Here is a 15,197-nt window from a genome sequence, read left to right as displayed (position 1 = left end):
TTTCAATGTTCACTATTCGGACAACAGCCGCACACTTCCAAAGTGATTATACATCTAAAATCGCTTACCTGCTCAAGGGTCCTGCGTTAGAATGGGCGACAGGCAGCTCTCCACTTCAGTCAGTCCTTTATCCATTTTGTCCAGTCTTCTGCCTTGAAGGTGAATTTCTCTGGCGGGGGGAACTTGAAACTGACTCATACTTTCGCTTTCACGCCGTTAGCGCTAGCTACCCTGCTGTCTCTAAACTCAAACTCAAACTAGTACTAACGTTACTGTAGCAGCCTACTCTAAAGTCTATACCAACGGATTTCCAGTTCCGCGTTGACGCTTCCAGGCCACGTCTATTCGAATCCCAACCGGTTCATGCGTCGGCTACACGCTGTTAATAACACTGCATTATCGAGACAGCGCCCCTATGACGATCTGGCAATGAAGTAGGGTAAATCTGCAGTGCCGCTTCGCTCTTTGACATTGAGTAGCCTCGGTTACAATGGAATAAATGCCAAAACAACCTTGCAGTTACTGTTACACTCCCATCCAGCAGGGGGTGCTGCAGCCCCTGCCGCACCCCCCCTTCCCGCGCCCCTGATCACCACACACCTGTTAAAACATGGCTGCTCACTTCAGTCACTCTCTCTCTCTGGCATGCGGCTAGGCCTGGGACCTATTCCCCGTACCTGGTTCAACTAAGTTGATCAAAAGTTCCATTATCCAGATTCAATTAACCTGATGTTTGAATCCGCGCTTTCCCTGTTCCTCGAAGGTGGATTCAGTCTCGTTAATTCGAACCAGACTTGATGCTCAGGATCAGTGCGCGCGGCCGCCTCAGCTGAAAAGACAGCAGGTGTCGATCACAGAAATCCTGATTTTCTAACGGCATTGATTGATTGATTGATTTAAAACTTTATTAACATATTGCAGAATGGGTACAATACAGTACGGCTCAATAGCCTCGCCGACAAATTAAATGCATAATCTATAGGCTAATGTTAAATCCCTCATTACCCCAATCAATCAGATTATATTTCTTTAAATGTGCCTGATGGCAGTAGGCTTAATGGAATGAATAATCGAATGAGATCTATTGCTAGCGAAAATAATTAGTTAAACTCTTTCAGAATAAGTAGATACAAACAAGCCCAAAGAGTATCTAATTGATATGAATTAATAGATGCTTATGAGGATATCTGTACTGTATGCGCTCGGCTTAGGTAACATGTACTTTATATATAAATACAGTTTTCAAGGCGCGACCCCCGAAATAACGTGTCAGAGAGGCTTGGAGCCGGTGTAGTGGATTTTCCCAAAAGCAAAATGTATAAATGTACAGGTCTGCCGTCCGCTACAGAGTCGCTAAACATGGTAACAGTGCATTACACGCTTCTGATTCAAACTGTGTCTCTACCCCCCCTGGAGAGGAGGGGTAAAGAGAACACAGCTTGGATTAGCACAGAGTTGTAAAAGGGCGATACTCAGCCCTTTTTTCCCTATCTCTCTGCAACGGTAAACACAGTCTAGGCCTGAGGAAAGAGTAATTTAGCATATCAAAGGTCCCCGGTTCCTGCTGGCAAGCTAAAAATAGATTCTGAATAAGATATGGAACTTAGCATACAGAAGGTATGTTGATTTATAGCCGGCTATAGTGCGAACAGGAGGTAACGCCCGCCAGGCGGAGTGGAAATACCCCAAACTATGGTGGGGGAGATAAACATCTCAACAGACGGTGACCAGGGCCCCGTTCCCCGTACCTGGATAACTGAGTTAGCCGGATAACTTTCGGTGAAGTCTGACTTAAGCCGGACTTTCCGGTTCCCCGAACCTGGATTGTCCAAATCACCATGACAACAGATCCAAAAGTTTGAGCCTGGTCGAGAGCAGGGTTTAAGTTCAAGTTAGCCGGATGAACCATCGCCACGCCCCCGCAAAGAAGTGACAGCGCGTTTCCTGAAATTATTCCCACAGTCTAGGATCTGCGTTATACCATTCTGAATTACGTTTTTGTGCTCCATTCTTCCAGAGGGGTCTTTTGAAATGTAAAATAGACCCAAAATGCTGATACTAAATTCACTTTGTCCTAAATAATGCACGTTATATACCGTGGCGCTCGCTCGGTGCGATGTACACATTATGTGGTTATTTTAATTGTAACTGGGATTAAGATGTCTGATGAGATGTGCTGTTTGACGGATTTGAGAAATTGAATGAGCCGTTGACGTCACATTAATGAATGAGCATAAAGAGATAAAACTTCATTCAAAATAAAGAATATTCTAAACACGGGTCTCTCGTTCATTAATGTATAAACAATGAATTTATCCCATCTGGCACAGTGGCGCAGCGGTAGTGCTCAATCCTGGCAACCCGGCGACCGGTGTTTGAAACCCCATGTTTCCAATATAATTTTTTGGAATATAATATTAATGATTATACGCCAAAGTAGCCTAGTTTTAAGTTAAAATATTATAAATCTACATGCATTGAGGATGTCATTCTTTATATAGCTCTCAACGTGCACCAAATTGAATTATTCCTACATCGCAAAAAGAAGGGAAAGACTAGGTATCGAACCCCGGTCGTCTGCGTGAAAGTCAAAAGAAGAACCCGTTACACCACAGTGGAGATAAGTAAAAGATCGACCTTACATCAATCAATGGGTAAGAGAGCCGTATCGTTATTCTGTATAACAGTTTAACTAATTATTTTCGCTAGCAAGATCTCATTTGATTATTCAATCCAGCAGGCAAGTTTAAAGAAATATAATCTGATTGATTGAGGTAATGAGGGACTTAAAATTAGCCTATAGATAACGCATTTAACTTGTCGGCGAGGCGATTGAGCCGTACTGCAATATGTTAATAAAGTTTTAAATCAATTAATCAATCAATGCCGCTAGAGAATCAGGATCTCTGCTATCGATACGTGCTGGCTTTTCAACTGGAGCGGCCGCGCGCACTTATCCTGGGTCTCAAGTCTGGGTTGAGTCAACGAGACTGAATCCACCTTCGAGGAACAGGAAAATCCCGGCTTCAAACATCGGGTTAACTGAATCTGGATAATGACATCTTGATCGACTTAGTTGAACCAGGTACGGGGAACAGGGCCCAGGTGGTTTACAACTAGTCATAGCTGCCTTCTCACAACAACTTGGAACATAGGATATTAGTTACTCTTATGCTAGATATGTAGTTAAATTGTACATTGGATCTGGAAAACTGGACAAGAGCTAAACAGTGAAGCTTTTATATTTTACTAAGAAATATAGAAGTGTCTTTGTTCCTTTCTAAGCAAGCAAAAAGATAAATACTTAGTGATATGACTCAGAAAATGACACACATTTACCCTCAAGTATAGCTTTGTTAATCTTAAAACTATCAATAAAGAAACATTTGTTACTTCCTAGCGGGCAAACTGAATTTCAGAAATATGTAGTTTCAAAAACTAAAGAATCCTCTAAACAACAATGCACAGTCAGGCTATTAAAAGCCAACAGATATGCCTTCCAAACAGCTGCTACCTAGGTTCCCCCAATCAGAAGTGTAGGTGAGCTACAAACGGCCGCCACACTGTCCTCCAATTAAAAGCTCTCTCTCTCATAAAAAGGTCCGCCCTTCCTGACGTAATGCTGGGGGAGGAGTTAAGCTTTAAAATGAGCGGTTTAGAGACAGAGCGAGACACAACAAGAAACAACACGACCAGACGCTTGCTTTTTCCCCCTACTGGACGTAAGGACGACGCGTTGAGACGAGCCCCATCGAACCAACGGACAACGAGGAGCCGAGAGAGATGCTTTTATTGAAGTGAACTTAGTCTGAAACCCACGGTCGATGGCACAGTATCGTAGCATGATTGGGTTTCATTGCACCTTTTTCATTCAAATCTTTTGTTATTAACGTTGGGATTTCATTAAAACCGGATCCTTACAATAACTTCCTCTCTGTCTCCTCTTTTCACCCGCCGTCTCTCTGTCGTCGCTTTAAACCATTTCCTGGTTTTTGAAAGTACAAAGGCTTTTAGGAGACACAATTCACAACGCAGAGTAGGATCAAGCTGGTTCTGATCCATCAGAACAGAACATAGAACCCTTGTGACTTCAAAGTGGTGCCGTTACCCCTGAACGTGAAGCGTCCTTGATTTAGATTTTTTTACGGCCACACTGGACATCAGGATCGATCAGCTGCCGGAGAAATTCGACACATCAGAAACCTGAAAATAGGTGAGTGGACACAAGTCGTGATGGCAAAACACGACGGACGCTCTGTTCGAACTGGGGTTGACAGAAGTGTTTACCTCAATTATGTCTCTCGGGGAGGGTTATAAATGAGGCGTTGGGGTGCGTAACACTGTTATCATATTGATTAGTTCAATCAGCCGGCGGGGGTGTTTTTAGTACGCTTCTCGCGAATTGAAGTGTCGGGCTGCATTAAGATGAAATGACCATTGAATCGTGGTCTCGGTAGTCTGGTGTCAAGAAGGCCCGATGGAGTGTATCCCGTTTAATGGACAGACCTAAGTCGTTTTTCCCGGGAACGTGCACAGATGAGGTGTGGTAATTTTTTTTCGTGTCTGAACAGATGGGTGGGTTGTGGGTCTACGCTTGCGGGATGAAGCAGATCTCAGCTTGGCGCCGTCTCTCAAACGGCGACAAGCGGGGATCTGAACTATCGGCGGGACGTGGTGTCGTTAATGCTTTAAATCCAACATTGTTCGGGTCACGTAATTAGAAGATGTGTGTATGGAGGGCGTCGATATGATAATGGGAGTTACGGGTCGCGAGATGATTAACGTGGAAGTAATATGTAAAGGGTGGCCTCACCGGAGCTATCACGGAGGCTTTTGAAAATGTTGTACCGAGGCAGCCGCTCACCGTTTCAAATCAACGGGAGGGGGGCTCTCTGGACAATATCAGCCGAACTGAATGGAGATCGATCCGTGTTGGGGGTCGGTCAAATGGATTAGGAAGAGGTTGGCTAAGTTTGTCTACAAATGGAGATTTGTGGATTGCAGAAGACTCTGTAGACTCTGGGCCATATTACGGTACACGTCCGTCGCGACATCGGTGAATAAAAAGTACTTGATAACGATTCGTTTCAATGTGCTGTTTGTAAAAGACGCGCGGAAACTATTGAAAAGAGTAACATAAAATGTGAATCTTAAAAGATGGCCGCGCGGGAGCTCTGATAAAAGTAACATGAGATCAAATCTGAATGGATGTTTGAATTTTATCTGAGATTATGTGTTGAATCATATGTTTGTTTGGGTGACTGTTAGAGGTTAGGAATGACTGACATAACATAAGGAATCATTGTTGTTTTGTTCATTGATTAATAAAATAAGGGATCGAATGGAGTGGAAAGTTTGACCCGGAAGTCGTCCGGTGCACTGCTAAAAACAATGGCGGTGGGGTCAAGCTAGTGTTTGAGCCGACCTATGTATGTTGTAATGTTTTTGTTTTTGTTGATTAAATCTGTACACTAGCGCTTAAATTGGGATTAAAGTTGCTTCGACATTATGGGCCGCTCGTCGTAGGCTCGCGACTAGATAGCTGCGTGCTAATATGCTATTGGTGCTGTATGGGGCCGCTCGTCATAGACTCGCGGCTAGCTAGCTGCGTGCTATTAGGAGTGTAGTAGGCCGCTCGTCGTAGCTAGGCGGCTATCTAACTGTGTGCGATATGTTCCGCTCGTCGTGGCTCGTCGTGGCTGGCTAGCTGCGTGCTAATATGCTGCTAGGGTTAGTCAATACTGTATGTTGTGAATGGGATGGTATTACAGTGTAACTGAGTTATCATTGATGTTGAATGCGTCGTGTGAATTGCAGTATTGACTAATGTTAGTATTGATGTTGAGTGCGTGGTGTGGGCCGCAGTATGAAAGTTAATAATGTACTTATGGTTAAACTGAATTGATAGGCTGTATGAGAGATTCGCGCATGCGCACTGGTTTGAAAGGACGATATGTGTGGTGTGTGAAGCGAGCGAGCAGAATGGGTGGTATGTGGTTAAAAGTACACTAGATGGCGCCAGATTCATCTGGGGCTCCCGTCCTGCTGTCGACGTGGTATGAGGGGATTCTTGGGATGTCTCGCGATTTGCGGCCATCTTAGGTGGAGCGCTGTGATCGCCATTTTAGATGGGGCGAGGGGTAGCCATTGTAAGGGAATTATTTTTAAAAAAAAGCGATGTGGTTGGACCTGCGCTAGGGGGTGGTAGAGCCATGGTTTGGCTCCCGTCCCAGGATAGAGGCAGGAGATATGTATCTCTGCTGGTTCAGTACGTATATTACGTTGGTGGTATGATTAGGACGTGATCATATGCCCCTCTTTTAGGACCCCCTCTCCCTCTCTCTACCCTCCCCTCTCCCTCCCTCTCTACTCTCCCTCCCTTCCTCACCCCCCCCTCTCTCTCTCCCTTCCTCCTTCACTCACCACCTACCCCCCCTCTCCCTCTCTCTACCCTCCCCTCTCCCTCCCTCTCTACTCTCCCTCCCTTTCTCACCCCCCCCTCTCTCTCTCCCTTCCTCCTTCACTCACCACCTACCCCCCCTCTCCCTCTCTCTACCCCCCCTCTCCCTCCCTCTCCACTCTCCCTCCCTTCCTCACCCCCCCCTCTCTCTCTCTCCCCCCTCTCCCTCCCTCTCCACTCTCCCTCCCTTCCTCACCCCCCCCCTCTCTATCTCTCCCTCCCTCCTTCACTCACCACCTACCCCCCCTCTCCCTCCCTCTCCACTCTCCCTCCCTTCCTCACCCCCCCCTCTCTCTCTCCCCCCTCTCCCTCCCTCTCCACTCTCCCTCCCTTCCTCACCCCCCCCTCTCTCTCTCTACCTCCCTCCTTCACTCACCACCTGCCCCCCCCCCTCTCCCTCTCTCCCTCCCTCCTTCATTAACCCCCCCCTCCCCCCTCTCTCTCTCTCTCTCTCCCTCCCTCTCTCCCTCACTCTCTCCCTCCCTCTCTCCCTCACTCTCTCCCTTTCTTTCCCTCTCTCCCCTCCTGACCTCCTTCCTCCCACTGGGGAAGGTTACAGTGGTATGCGCTGCCAGCGCACACTGTTTCGTGGGGGTTATTTTTTGTTTTTGCATAAGTGGCCATAGGTCTCAAGGAACCTGCCCTTCTCTCCTAATCCCTTAGACCTTCCCTAGCTTCCCCTGACCTACCCTGGCCTACCCCAATCCCTTAAACCTACCCTAGCCTACCCTAGTCCCTGGACCTGCGCTGCCTTCCCTAAACCTACCCCTCTCTCCTGCCCTATTCCCTCTCTAGTCTCCCCTACACCTACCCCCCCTAGCCCTTTCCTCTCTTGACCTCCCTTTAGTTCCGTTACGCCCTCTCTCCTACCCTTCAGGGGTTCCGGTGCGTCCTGCCTCTCTGTTTTGAATTGGGGTCCTCACTTCAGTAGGCTGTTGGCTGTGGGGCGTGTTGTTAAAAAGACATGTTGTTGTTTGTGGGGGTTGCAGGACATATTAGGACACGCGCCGGTGAAGGAGGAACGCAGAGGAGGACGGTACACTCAACATGGTTCCTGCTTTGAGTGAAAGTAGTAGGCGGGTGCTTTTGGGGTGTGCTATATTGATGGTTTGGTTGTGTATATTGGCTAGCGTGATGCTATATGTTCCACTCCGGCAGCCTGAGCTGCCAGAGGTAGTGGTAGTGGTAAACGGTCGCTGCCAGACCGTCACGGTAATCTGTTTCTGGGGATGGCAAGGGCGGTGGCGAAGGTAGCTAATAAATCAGATTGCTATGTGTGCGGCCTGTCCCCACAGGCGGCCGCCGCGGGCCTTCCTCTGATTGCACACCCTATAACGAAGTGTCATGCCAACGTGTTAAGGGATTTGCCTACCCCTGACCTGTGTAACGGGGTGGGATCGGAAAGGATTGAGAGATATCTGGGGCAGGGGTTAATGAAGAATACAATGAAGATAGGTGGGCTGTTAGACACTGGCCCCATTCCAATAGCATATAGGTCGGCAGGATTTGAGAAGTGTGTAGAGGGTAAATCGAATGGTAAAGTCGTGGGGTACTTGGACGGCTGCCTGGGGGATAATGGGGTCTGGGGCAAGGATTCGAAGGCGCCAGCTCCGCCTGGGGCATTTTGGATTTGTGGTGAATTTGCGTATGCCTCGCTGCCAATTGACTGGAGGGGAAGATGTGCGTTGGGTTACTTAGTACCGGCTATGAGGGTATCTGATGTTTTGCCGGCGCTTCCCAGGACAAGGAAGACACGGGATGCGGACAATTTTTTTAGGGTGGCGTTTCCCTGCTATGGGGCATATGCGAACATGGGAGAACTGGATCATTTGGCTAAATTATTTGAGGACATGGCTACCATGACAGCGAGGGGCTTGGGCCTGGAGGCTCAGGAGTTGCGGTCCTTACGACTGATGGAGATGCAGACGAGAGCGGCTATGGACTTCCTATTGGCGGCATCGGGGGGCACATATGCGTTGATTGGTCAGGAGTGCTGCACATTCATACCAGCCAATGATGAAGTGGGTTTGCCAGCCATAATTGAGCATTTTAAGAACATTACTAGGGATATGCATGACCCTCGGGAGGACTCATGGGATGACTGGGGTCATGGGCGACTGGGCTATGTGGGGTGGTCTGTTGTTAAGTATCTGCTTTATGCCGTGGTGATGTTTGCAGTTATAGTTGTCTATGTGGCTGTGATCAGAGTGTGTGTTATGTATATGTTCAGGACTCTCTGCGCGGCTGGTCCTGCGATTGAGAGGTCACACTGCTCGACTGCACCTGCGCTTGCTATGATGATAGTGAGGGGTGACGCGGAGGGGGGCCGGGCGGGTGTGGGCGTCCCGTTGATGCCGAGGTACCAAGAGTACGCTCTGGCGGCTGTTCTCTGATCTGGGTGGTGGACATTCTGGGTTGGGGGACGGTAGGGCCAGGGTGTGCGAAAGGATATGGGGTAGGGGACGTGCCTGAACGGGTTGTACATTAACGTTGGTTGAATGGATGTGTATGCAATTTAGTTTTTTCCCATAGTAGTTACATGAGTTATGACTGTATTATGTGGAGCTGTGTACCCAGGGTTCGGTGTTGGGTCTGGTCGGTTATGCATGGCCGTCCGGCAGGGCACTGGATTCTGGGGATGATAGCTTGAATGGTGGGATAAGATGCTTGGATGCTGACTGCTTTGTACCTGTGGTGGGGTGTGTTCTGACCTCTGTGGAGGGTCTGTTATGGACTCTTCAGAAAACAGGGGCTGACACCTCGCGGCGTGCAGGGCGCGGTGTCCAATGCATTCTTTAGATTATCTCTGGTGGACACGAGTCTGGATGACGAGTGTCCCCTGGGGGGAATGGTACTGAATAATGGAAAAAAATATGAAAGAATGTATGTAATGAAAGACTAATCAAGATGTTTTTGTTTCCCGAGGGATATCAGAATTGGAGTAGAATCAAGGAGAAATAGTGGAGAGCCGAGATTCGAAAATAAAATAGGAACCCAGGGTGTTGACGGAGATCGAACGGGAAGAAAATCAGGGAGTAGAAACTGGCGACATCAAACACATGTATCAATTACAATTATCTCGTTTTTAAAATTGTATGAAGGAAGTAAAAAGATACTCATGCAGTTAATGAAAAGAACCTCTCAAAGAATTTGATTATAAAGACAGAGTAAAGTACAAGTCCAGTTGATAAATTAACAAGAACTGTTGTCTTTTGTGTGCTCTGATCTCCAGCAGTTCCATTGGGCCCGCGGAACACCACAAATCAGGTAAGAATAGGAATTTCAGGTGGAAAAGGGACAGAAGAGAATAGGTAGGGCCTACAGTGCCACTATTGGCTGTCCGAGTAGGAGTCAGTCACAAAAAGCATAGACACCTACATTTAGACAGGGAATACAGAAAACACTTTTTTGCCTGTTGCCATTGTTACAAAATCAAAAGGAAAGGGGAGCTCTAGTAAATGGGAAATAAGATCTCATATAGAAAAATGGAAGTCGCAACCCACTCAGATAGGTCGACCCTAATTGGTTGGATAGCAGAAAGTCCAGTACAGATTATCGCCCCCAGTCACAGTCACCCCCACACAAAAGATAACACATATTATTTGGAAAAAATCGATAGAATATCAAAAAAATGGAACAAAAGATGGGAACATCTTACAAACCCTTGGCCCATCGAAGGTTCTTTTGATTTGGAGCTAATAGCTGACATAAGAGTGCTAATTAAGACATACAAACACCACGGGAGTGAAAAGGCAAGGGGAAAGAAAAGTCTGCAAGAAACTACGATGATAGAATCCTTCGCACGGGAGGCCGAGAGGAGAAATAGTGACCAGAAGGGCAGTGCAACTGTCAATGAAGCGGCCAAACCAAGAGAGGAGGTAGCCCCGGTCACCATAACTCCCCTGGCCCCTAACGCATCAACTGTCATCGCCCAAAGTGCAGCTCAGGTAGCCTCACTCACCCCAGTGTCCCACCCAAGAGTAGAACAGGTAAGAGTCGAGGGAGCTTTAGCACCCCCACCATATGCCATTAGGAATGGGGAACGAGTGTACCATATTCTGCCTGTAATACAAATGAGCAGCCCTTACCATTTAACAGACGATCGGGGGAATAGAGAGTCTGGACAAGCGAGAACAGAAATTCACCTGACACCTGAGCCATTCAGCGAAGTGGAGAGTGTTAGGGGGACACAAGACATTCAAGACTTGACTTGTTCTGAGAGGGAATATGTGCCCTCACAGCATCAAGGGGAAAAGACTGGATACCTGTCGGAAGTAGCCAGAAAGATTCGTACGGCTGAGGTAGAAGGACAAAGCAAATACGAGGAGATGGTTGCACGGAAAAAGTGGGACAAGATACTGGAAAGATACGGCAAAACGCCAGACTCGTATGACTGCCAGAGCGAGTATCAAGGAGGTCGCCCCCCCTCAAGTGATTCCAGTCGGTATGAAATAAGAAACAGTTCCCCAGTTGGCAGCACGCCAGCCGAGTGGGCGCTGATAGATAAAAACGAAACATCCACGAGAATGAAGACACCAACAGCACTAAGAGGTAAGGAATCTGATTTAAAAATCTCTTCCTCACAGGGCGTTGAACTTGTCCAGGAGATGGTAAGGATAAGGGACGATCTGGTAGAAATAGACCAGCAGTTCTTGGAATTGAGCAATGACAATGTTGCAATAGCAGTGCGGGTAAATGATCCAGACAACAAAGAGAGCAAAGAGACGAAGGAGTATAAACTGGTGAGCGAGATATGGGACAAGGTTGAGAGAAAACGACAGGACCTGGAAGCCAAAAAAGTAGAGCGGAAAAAAGCCCTCGAGAAGATGGAAGAGGCCGTGAGGAGTGGAATGGTGACCAGATCACAGACAAAAAGTCTTCAACCCCACAACCAGGCCCCCGTCAAAATAGCTCCCGTGATAATAAGAGGACAGGACTTGGAATATCACCCCTGGAAGGCGTCCGACATGACTCAAGTATCAGAGAAATTGCCGCTCCTCCAGAATGGGGCCAATCCGTGGATTGCCAAATTGGAGGAACTAATGATCGGCTAAGAGATAACGATGGGGGATGTGAAATGACTATTGTCAAACATAATGGGACGAGCGGGCATGGAAAAAGTACTGGAGAAGGCTGGCATGGGAAACCATGTGGGGACTGGAGCGCAGGATGCGGACCTGTTCGCACGGCACAGGGGAGTACTGTGGATGGCCCTCCGAGAAACCTACCCGACCAAGATGCACCCAGACCAAATCCACATTGGTACCCTGGGGGACACCCACCCTAGGCAGTATGTACAAAAAGCCTACGCCGCCTGGAGGGATACAACTGGCCAGGATCTAGAACAGGACCCCCTGGGGGAAGCCGTGCTAAGAGGAAAGGTTGAAAACGGCCTCCCCATGGAGGTGAGGCAAAAACTGGCTGAGGTGGTGTCTCTGTCAAGCCTCCCCCTAAACTATTATACCGATAATGTGGCCCATCAAGTTGACCTATATCGGAAGAGGGAGCAAAACAAAAAGGATAAGGATGCGGACCAACACCGAAGGATCCTGTATCAACAGCCAACCGAGGCAGGGAAGATAGTGGAATACCTCCAAGACTTAGTCCAGTCCACACCACCAAGAGGGGAAACGGGCTCCAACGGGGAACCAAATGACCAGAGACGGGCTCAGTTGGGGACACAGGGGGTCCTGCGCCAGAACAACAACAAAATCCAAGGGGAACGCCCTGGCAGTCACGGGGACAAGGTGGAAACAGAAGAGGGAGCGCGAATTGATCCAAAGCTCGGCCAATTGAGTGCTGGGCGTGCGGGAATCTCGGACATATATCTAGAGACTGTGAGCAGGACTACCAATCCAGAGGAGGAGGCCCTCGATGGGGGAACAGAAGAGGTGGAAATTGGCGGAACCAAGGCTCAAACCAAGGCCAGGCCCAGAATGGAAACCAAAGCCAGACCCAGAATGAAAACCAAGGCCCAAACCAAGGCCAGCACCAGAGTGAGAACTATGGCCCGGTGAATCCATCAAGAGGGCCAGACGAATCACTCTGAAGAGGCCCAGAGAGTCCAATGGGGAGGTGTCAGCTGTCAGTGTCGTCTTTAAGGGAGGAGCCTATTGTGTGCGTATCGGTGAATGACAAATCTGTCGAGATGATGGCAGACACCGGTGCGGCCTATACGGTAGTGCAACCCCAAGACGCGACGCACCTAACCATGTCCGGTCGATACGTACGGACAATTGGATTTGAGGGAGTAAAACAGCTGACGCCTGTGACCGACCCTGTGACCCTGAGATATCGAGGCAGGGAAGCGACTCTTCCCGTACTGGTCTCGGAAAGTTCACCCATTAACTTACTTGGCCGAGATGGGCTGGGGTTACTGGGAATGGACATTAAATGTACGGCGGATGGTTGTGTGATAAATATACGAGAAGACCGCTACTATCAGATGGTGCAAAGAATCGATAGCCGACCACCGGAAATCTATTGTCTAGGGGGACTGGACCAAGATTTGCTTGGTTCAGCCTTGGAATGGGAGACATTTATCACCGCCAACATGCCTGAAGCAAGTGATCCAAAGACACCATACCATTGCACTCTGCAATACCATAAAGAGGCAGACTCGTCACAGGCTAAGGAGTGGCTGAGTGTGCAACCAGACAAAGTACAGCTTAATGCCACCAATATCATATTGGGTCCGCAAGGAGCAGCGCTACGTATTGCACGGAGCGAATATCTGCATAAAGAACACGAGATTGCGGATAGTGTTCCCCATGTGACTTTGAAGGTAGCCAACTCGTGCGATCAGCAGCACATTGGCGAGATGATGAAAAAAGCGGAAGGAATTAAATTTGAACAGATGAAAGAAAACAAACTGATCTGGATAAGCCCCGACAAAAGGTTTATTAAGATCATGGTCCAAGGCACAGGGATGGGTCATCCCCAAACTGTGCAATTATCCCAAGATACAATGGGAGAATTCCCTAATGCATTGAGCCTCCAGGAGGACATGTTGGAGGCGGTGCCAGAGAAACTGTGGTCAAAAAACAGCACTGACATTGGATTAATCAAGTCCGCTCAACCTGTGAGAGTGGAGCTTAGACCGGGGGCCACCCTGCCTTGGAAAAATCAGTACCCACAGTACCCACAAGGAGAAAGCGGTGGCTGGGATCGAGCCACAAATCAAAGGACTTTTGACAGCAGGAGTCCTACAGAAAACAACTAATCCCCGGAGCAACACGCCGTTGCTACCCGTGGAGAAACCTGACACCTCGTACCGGTTGGTACACGATTTGAGGGCTGTCAACGAGGTTTTACTTGACTATCCCGCGGATGTCCCCGACCCCCATACGCTATTGACATTTATCCCATCGCAAGCTGAATATTTTACGGTTATAGATTTGTGTAGTGCATATTTTAGTGTACCTTTGAGCAAGGAGTGCCAGCATTTTTTTGGTTTTACCTATAAAAATGAGCATTATGAGTATACTAGGATCCCTCAGGGACTAAAGCATTCGCCACACATATTTAACAAAATCCTAAGGGAGGACTTAGACGGGTTGGATACAATATTGACCTCTAGGGTCATTCAGTACATGGATGATCTTATACTGGGTGCAGACGATCAGACAACATGTCATCGCGACTCCGTGAAACTGTTGCAGCTATTGGCAGAAAAAGGCCACAAAGTGTCTTTGAAGAAATTGCAGTATTGTAAACCTAAAGTGATCTATTTAGGACAAACAATTTCACAGGGCCATCGGGCTATTTCGGAAGAACATTTGGTGGCCATTAAGACGGCTCCCAAACCTGTGACGGTAAGACAAATGATGGGATTTTTGGGTATCACGGGGTACAGTTCTCCATGGGTCGAAAACTATACTGAAATAGTGAAACCATTAAGAGACATGATGAAAGAGGCGGGCGTTGATAAGCTGAGTAGTAAAGTGGTTTAGACTGAGGATGGTTTACGGGCGTTTGAAACAATCAAGTCCCGACTGTTAGAAGCGCCAGCCCTGGCTTTGCCTAACTATACCAAGAAATTCATATTATACGTCTCTTCCTCTCCAGATCAGAAGCAGGCATGCGCGGTGTTGACCCAGGACACCGGGGTGGGGGCGCGACCACAGCCGATGGTGTACTACTCCATTGCCTACTCGGAAGTCGAGATGGGGATGGCTCCCTGCTACCGGGAAATGGCTGGAGTCTATACAATGTACGAGAAAGCTGCAAGTATCATGATGGGATATCCAGTGGATATCATGGTGAGGCATGACTTAAAGAGTCTGTTGGAGTCCGGTAAATATGCACTAACGATGCCTTGCATTAGACATTATTACAGGCTTTTGGAACAGGAAGATGTGACTCTGGTCAGGTGTTCCATAAGGAACCCGGCAGCGGACATCCCTACGCCTGAGGATGGAGAACCTCACGACTGTGTGGCCGAAACCGAGAGGTACTCTAAACTCAGAGCAGACTTGCAGGCTTTTCCATTTAGCAGTCCAGATCTGGAACTATGGACTGACGGCTCTTGTTATCGAGTTGGTGAGGGACTAAAGGCAGGCTACTCCGTGGTAAGGTCACAGGGCGAAGGGTTTGTGGTAGAAAAGGCCGAAGCTTTAGCACAACCCTGCTCAGCTCAACTAGCAGAATTAATCGCACTGACTGAAGCATGTAAAATGGCAGAGGGCAAAACTGTGATTATTCATACCGACTCGGCATATGCACAAGGAATCGCATT

Source organism: Notolepis coatsorum, assembly GCF_963971535.1.
Source record: "Notolepis coatsorum genome assembly, chromosome: 6".
NCBI lineage: Eukaryota > Metazoa > Chordata > Actinopteri > Aulopiformes > Paralepididae > Notolepis > Notolepis coatsorum.
The sequence above is the reverse complement of the archived record's forward strand: the minus strand, read 5'-3'. Positions refer to the sequence as shown.